The following is an 8,280-nucleotide window of genomic DNA, read 5'->3' as shown; positions in this document are numbered from 1 at the left end:
GTGGAAATTCAGAAGATTATCAATAGCTACTTTGAGAATCTTTACTCTCACAGAATAGAAGACACTGAAGAAATGGACAGATTCCTAGAGATGTACACATTATCACAACTGAATCAACAAGATATAACCACTCTCAATAGCCCAATAACAGCCAGTGAAATACAAGATGTAATTAAAAACCTAATGGCAAAGAAAATTCCAGGTCCGGATGGATTCATAGCTGAATTCTACAAGACATTTACAGAAGATGTAGTTCCTATACTCCTCAAACTCTTCCATGAAATTGAAAAGATAGCAATCCTCCCAAAATCATTCCTGGAGGCAAATATTTTACTGATACCAAAACTAGGGAAAGACGCAATTAGGAAAGAGAATTACAAGTCGATCATCTCATGAACATAGATGCAAAAACCCTCAATAAAATCCTAGCAAATTAAAAACAGCAAATCGTCAAGAAAATCATACACCATGACCAGGTAGCATTCATCCCAGGGATGCAAGGATGGTTCAATATTCAAAAATCTTTAAATGTAATACACTGTATCCATAGAGTGAAAACTAAAAGCCACATGATCATCTCCATCGATGCAGAAAAGTCTTTTGACAAAGTCCAACACTCATTCATGTTCAAAGTCCTACAGAAAATTGGAATAGATGGCCTCTACTACAATCTGGTAAATGCCATTTATGAAAACTCAATGGCTAACCTAATCCTAAGTCTGGAATCATTAGCTACAGCCATTAGACAAGAGAAAATATAAAAATAATAAGAATAGGTAAAGAAATAGTTAAATTATCTTTATTTGCTAATGACATGATACTTTACTTGGAAGACCCAAAATACTCGATCAAGAAGCTGCTAGAATTAATAAACAAATTCAGCAGCATAGCATGGTATAAATTCAACACCCAAAAGTCCATAGCATTCATTTACACAGATAACAAACACACTCAGAGGGAAATTATAGAAGCAATACTTTTCACAATAGCACCAAGGAAAATGAATTACCTTGTAATTAATCTCACTAAAGAAGTCAAAGATCTTTTCATGGAAAATTACAGTACTCTTTAAAAAGGAGATCATAGAGGATTTCAAAAAATGGAAAGGTATTCCATGATCCTGGATAGGAAGAACCCACATTGTGAAGATGGCCATACTCGCAAAATTGCTTTATAGATTTAATGCAATCCCAGTCAGACTAACACAAACATTCCTCACAGACATAGAGACATGATTCCTAAAATTTATCTGTAAACAGAAAATATCTAGAATAGCAAAGACAATTCTGGGCAATAAAGACAAGGCAGGAGGCATTACAATTCCTCACTTAAAATTATAATACAAGGCTACTGTGATAAAATCAGCATGGTACTGGCAACAAAATAGACGTGAGGATCACTGGTATAGTTTAGAAGACACTGAAGCCCCTACGATCACATTCAGCCACCTTATCTTTGACTAAGGCGCTAAACATACTCACTGGAAGAAAAATGCCCTCTTTAACAAATGGTGTTGGAAAAACTGGTCGTCTACATGCTGAAAACAAACTTGACCCAAGTCTATCACCATGCACTAAGCTAACATCAATATAGATTAAAGATCTAAACATTAAACAGAAACACTGAATGTCCTGGAAGAGAAAGTAGGAGGAACTCTTGAAGACTCACAGGTATGGAAAGGGTTTGTGAAGAAAAATCAAATCACACGGGAAACATTTGAGAAAATCATCCAAGGGGACCTGATCTTATTGAGAAGTTTTTCCACATCAGAAGAAATTACCAACAAAGTGAAAAGACAACCCACAAATTTGGAAAAAATCATGACAAATAAGTACTCATACAAATGTTTGATCTCTAGAATTTATAAAGAACTAAAATATATTAGGGCCCCAATATTAAAGACCCTGTCCTGAAATGGGCATCCACGATGAACACACACTTCTCAGAGGATGAAATTAAAGAACCGAATAAATATATGAAAAAGTGCTCCACATCATTAGCCATCCATGAAGTGCTAATTAAAACAATATTGAGATATCATTTCACCCCAGAAAGGATGGCTGTCATAAAGAAATCAAGCTACAACAAACATTGGAGAGGCTGTGTGGAAAAAGGAACCCTTCTCCACTGCTGGTGGGAATGTAGACTTGAGCAACCATTATGGCAATCAGTGTGGAGACTCCGTAGAAATCTTGGCCTGGAAATCCCACTTAATCCAGCTATTCCTCTACTTTGAATTTTCCCAGAGGATTGGAAAACATCATATCATAGTAATGTATGTGAGCCTATGTTTATAGCAGCACAATTTGTGATAGCCAAATCTTGGAAACAACCAAGTTGCCCATCACCTGAGGAATGGATGAAATAATGTCGTATCTTTATTGAATGGAGTACTACTTAGCCATAAAAATGATAAACTCCAAGCCTTTATATTGAAGTGGATGCCACTTGAAGATATACTCATAAGTGAAATAAACCAGACACACGTGTAAATATTGTATAGTTTCTCTAGTATAAGAACTTAAAAGAAGAAATAGAAATAGAATGGTATAATACAACTAAAAGGAAAGCAAGGACTTGATTACTAGGCAATGAAAAGAGAGCAAGGAAAAGAGCTAGCAAACGTGAAAGGGGCAAGTCATACAGTTATATGTAGAAGATGGGTAAGGCAATGATCCCAAGAATCCTCAGAAGATTTTTGAATCTTGCACTTAATTGGAATGATTCTCACCCTGACTAACTATATATACAGACAATTGTGAAGTAAGCAACTTCACTGAAGATGGCAATCCTGTAATAGTAGGTTCATGCTTGGAGTGCCTGTCATTCTGGTCTTCTGAATACGGGCTGCATGTCATGACATGCCAGTTGCTTCTGTCCTGTCTCTCGCGTAGATGATTGTTGAAATGAAGGGGGTGGTGAATGAAGGCAGGAGGCAGGAAAAGGAATGTTGCGGGAGTGTCCTGCTATAAGGTTGTATATAGTTAGATTTCTGGACTTATGTGTAAATGTAATAATAATATAATTCTTTATGCTTATTTTTAAAATATATTGTAATTTTTCAATGTTTTTTCATCATTTTCTATAAGGACTTACAGTTCAACATATCAATACTTGAAAAATACTTGTTCCTTGTTATGCCTAAGATGTTTTATATTTAGACAGATAGTGAGGTTAAGCTTAACAGTCGAGGTTTTATGGTCATAACAATAAGCTTCTCTTCTGGAGGGTTAACAACCTATGTTTGTAGACCAGAATTAGAGAAAAGTGAGGGCCACAAGGAGAGCCAACATTTTGGCCCTAACCTTCCAAGTTCAAGAAAGACTCAAGACATATGTAATCTTGTACTGTAACGTTGTGTATCTCATAGTGTCCCAAATTTTCTGATCAAGGAGATTATGGGGACAAAGAGGAAAGTGACCAATGATGTTGAGTGTGCCTAAGGAGAGTCACATGGAGAGAAAACATTCTCTCAGGCTTTCACAGGGAGCACATTGGCGAAGCAATGGCTGTGACTCATCCACATGGCTGACACTGACAAATGTTCTACAATCTGAGGTACAGAATCTCAGCGTAAACCCTGAGGGGATTTGACTGACCTTATCAGATCTAAAAGTTACAATTCTTGTTGCATCGGTCTTGCTTTATCATGTTCTTAATCATCCAGTAGAAAAGTATAAAATCGATGTACAAGAATAAATCCATGTTGTTATGTTGACCTGTATTGGACTTAGGTCAACAATTTGTGACACTGCCATTCAAGTGGAAGACCCAATAACATTATGGACTACTGGACTCCTTTAGAATATTTTGCTGAGTTAACACACCTATAGTATTCAAATAATGGAACAAAACAAAATAGGAGATACTGATGAATGTCCATTTTGTATCTGCTTATTCAAAATGGTTCAGATTGATATATAGTTACATTCTCTTAATGAGTAGAGGGATTTGTTCTAATAGTGTTTGTAAATAAGATATCATGTCTGCATCTTGTACAGCAATTAACCACTAGGAAGACAGTATGTAATGTGCTAATTATTGAAACTGTCCTACCAATTTGATTTGAAACTGTCTCATTGCTATTTGTCTGTCAATAAAGTTATAGAAAATAAAGAAAAAAATGAAAACAAAAAAAGAAAAAAGAAAAAAAGAGAAAAAACAAGTAGCAAATAATTCAGTGTCATTCTCTGTGGCTTTCTATGGTTATATGCTCCAATTTCTCCTGTTCTTGACCCTTGTCTCTAGCTCTTTTTTTTTCTCCTGCCCCAGCAATTTGGAGTCGACATTTAAATTTGCTTTTCCAAATATTGATCCCTTAGATTTTTCCAGGGATTTTGACTGATGCTTTCTTTGGTGTCCTGCTCTTAGCTCTCCCGTAGGGATCCCTGGACTGGCTATGACCCTAGCCCTCATCCCCAGCACCCTCCCTGATTAACTCTTCCTTTACACTATGGGCTGCCTCAACAGCTGGTTATGTTTCTACTGTGGCAGTACTGTTGCCCTACCCTCATCTCTCATTTATATTGAGCACACACTCAAAAAACAAACTCAGCTATGCTTTGCTTCCTTCTCTCAGCTCTTTCTTAGCATCTACTCCTAACTTACACTGTTCCTTTGACAATTCTATACCAACCATTAAGTGCCTCTTGGCCTCTAATGATACAAGAATCACCTTTTTGCCACAGAGAACTTATTGCATTAATTATAATAATGCCTTTGTGTATGATGGTACAGACTTTTGTACCTTGTGGTATTAGTCAGCCCCAGCTGTCATTACAAAATACCATCGATCAGGTGGCTTTAAACAACAGAAATTTATTTCTTGAGTTCTGGATGTTGGAAGTTCCAGATCAAGGTGCCAACAGGGTTGGTTTGTGGAGAGGTTTCTTTTTGTAATTTGCAGAGGGCTCCCTTCTTGTTGTGTCCTCACATGCTTTTTTTTCTTTGTACATGCAATCCTAATGCCTCTCCTTCTTCTTATAAGGACATATGGCCTATTGGATTAGGGCCCCAACTTTATGACTTCATTTCATCTGAATTACCTCTGTAAGGATCCTGTCTCCCTTACAAAACTACTGGGCATTAAAATTTCAACATATGCATTTTATGGGGACACAATTCAGTTCATGATAGTCCATTAGAAACCATACAAACATTACATTTATTCTTCTCAACCCTCCATGATGTAGGTAATTGGTTCTCTCAGCCCTATTTAATGTACATTAAAACTGAAATTCATTTGTTATAGTTGAAGGAATTTCAGGTAGATTTAGCACTGAATCGCATATCTAATTTTGAAGAGCCAACTCCTCGGATTTCTTTTTTATATAGCCTGTCAGACATTACACAGTTCTTCAGTAGGATTCATATGAAGGAGCTCTAATTGATCAGAGAGCTCTGGTTTTTCCACTTGCTCTGAACTCCTTGGTGACCTCCAGGGTTTCTGGGAAAAAGAAACATTCCTGATCTTAAGGACTTAGGAGTTATATGCTGCCTCAGGCTTCACTGTTTCTAGCATGCAGTCCTAGAAGACATGGAAGTCAATCAGCACAAAGGGTTAACTTTGGGGGTATCACTATGTGCAGGACTCTTGCCTGACTTTATAGCTTGTTGGGAAAAGGAACATTTTACAAGCTTTCTTAATTTTGAATGGAAAAAAGTGTGTGTGTGTGTGTGTGTGTGTGTGTGTGTGTAAGTGTGGCAGCAGAAAGAGTAAAAAAGGAATGAAAACAAAAATAAAATAGTATTTCAGAAGTTTCAATTGTGTACAAGAGAATCCATATTGCTAAACTATGACATTTTATTTTATATTTACTGGTTCTATTTTCAACTAAAAAGTTTATTTAAATAGTTGTAAAGTTGTTTGTAATTATAAAAAATAATAGAGAAGGCTGGTGAATACTTTAACTAGTTCCTCACAATAGTAACATTTTTAAAAATCATAAGGTCACAATCATGATATTGATACCAATACAATCCACCAGTCTTATTCTGATTTCCCCAGTTTTGCTTATAATAATTTTGTGTGTGCTTAGTTTCATACTCTTTTTATAATATGTGCAGGCTTATGTATCCACCATACATTAAGATCCAGAACAGACAGTTTCATCAACTTAAGAACATTTTGTATTCCTTGTTTATAACATATCCACTTCCTCCCCTGCCCCATACCCTACTCTTGGCAATCATTAATCTGTCCTGCATTTCTAAAATGTTATCATTTCAGAAATGTTTTATAAATGAAATCATGCTTCCTACAATTTTCTAGGACTGGCGTTTTTCTCTCTGCAATATCCTGGAGGTTAATGCTAATTGTTGCCTATATCAGTGGTTTATTCTTTTTTAATCACTGCATGAATTTCCATGTATATATCCATCACAATTTGTTTATCCATTCACCTGTTGAAGAATATACAGGCAGACTGCAGTCTTTGCCTATTGAAATTGAAACTGCTACTGACAGTCAGACACAGGCTTTTTGTGGGAGCAAAAGTTTCAATTTCTTTTGTTTTGTGGTCAGATTAGCCCACCCTGGGGGCAGGACTGGCATGGCATGTGGTGCCGGGAATAGAAACTGTGGTACCATGTTCAAACTGTGGTCCTTGACCTTGCCTAAGCTTGCCTAAGCAGGCTCTTTCGACTGCTAAGCTATCTTGTCAGCCCTCAAAAATGTTTTAATTTCTATGGAATAAATTCTCTAGATAGAAATGACATTGCATATTCCCTCTTGGTGAAGGGGGATAATTGCAGACCCTGAGAAATGAGACAACTTCTTGAGTGAGACTACTTACTGTGCTAGACTGATCTAAGCTGCTAAAAACCAACCTCAGTACTTTTTAGTGGAGTTAGGTAGTCACAGGCACAATTAATGTGGTGAGCCAATCTCCTCACTGCTCAGTGGTGGTGAGATTCCTTATTGTTCCCCTAGGGGTTGTGTGTCACCTTATGGTGGCAAGAAGACTCCTATTGAATTCCAAGGAACACTCCCTGTACCTCACTTGTCTTCTCTTCCTAGGTCAAGGGTAGGGAATCAATGAGTGGAGTTTGTATTTTATTCCATTGGCTGTGGGGACACAAAAATCTGTGTAGATGGGATGGCTGATCAGGCCTGAGCTCTGAAAATATTGTGTCTTACTTCCATTGTCTTACTATCATTCAAACTTTTTTTTTCTGTTGGAACCGGGGATTGAAATCAGGCCCGTGCACTTGCCAGGGAAGCACTTATTCCACTGATCCACCTCCCCAGCCCACCATTCAAACTTCTTAATCATCTCCTTTATAAATCCCAGGGCTTACAGTTTCACCTCATGGGAAGAAGCAGGCACAAGGGGACTATGCACTTATGTTTGAAAAGCAAGTCTAGGCCCACTTTAAAGATAAATAAAAAGATGGGAAATTCAAAATTACAAAAATATAAGCTATAGGAAATGGGTGTGATTTTGTTTTTTTTATTATTTGTTCTACTCAATGTTACATGGCAGTAAGCTACATCCTGATTTCAACCTTTTGAAAGTGAGAGTTTTCCTAATTTTCACACATCTAAGCAGATAATTTAGGATTTGTTGGACTAATTTAACAAGAGTTAATAGACCTAATTTTGTATTCCCATCATATTCTGGAGAGATAGAAAACTAAAAAATCCAAGATAGAGGTCAGAGGGCTTTTAGCTTCTAAAGTAGAATTTGCCCAAAAATCTCCTGAACAATTCTCAGAAGAATTTTATAAGTCTTATTTTCTCCATTGTACCAATGACAGGGCATTATCTTAGCAAGAGTAAGTGGCTTAATGGTCTAATAAAGGACAAGTGAACCCACCTACCTAGTTTTGAGGCCGGAGAGAAGGCTGTGCACAAATAAGGCAGTATCTCTATACCCATCAAACTCTAGTCTTAGCCAAGAAATGTTCTACTATGAATTTTAAAATTCTATTAATTTGATCTCATCATTTTTCCTTAGGCAAAAGCTATGATACCGGCACAAGTTACAAATTTGATGAACAGGGAGTGAATGTTCTATCTCGCAGGCGACAGCTCCCAGGACAACAAGGAATTTATCACTGTCCTTCATGTTTGCTGTCTTGAAAATGATAACATTGATTGTGTTTCTACCCAAAAGGTCAGTCTTACAAGATTTCCTAAATAAATGATATAAACAATGTCTTTTTAACTGATAACTTTTTAATAGATTAAAAACCTTAAGTGTTCCAATAAATAAATTTTACTCCTGTTGGTAAAATATCATTTCTTAATTTTTGGATCTTATTTTTCCTAGGTTACTA

This window comes from Octodon degus, unplaced genomic scaffold (genome assembly GCF_000260255.1).
Source record: "Octodon degus isolate 3935 unplaced genomic scaffold, OctDeg1.0 scaffold00223, whole genome shotgun sequence".
Lineage (NCBI taxonomy): Eukaryota > Metazoa > Chordata > Mammalia > Rodentia > Octodontidae > Octodon > Octodon degus.
Note: the sequence above shows the minus strand (reverse complement) of the source record.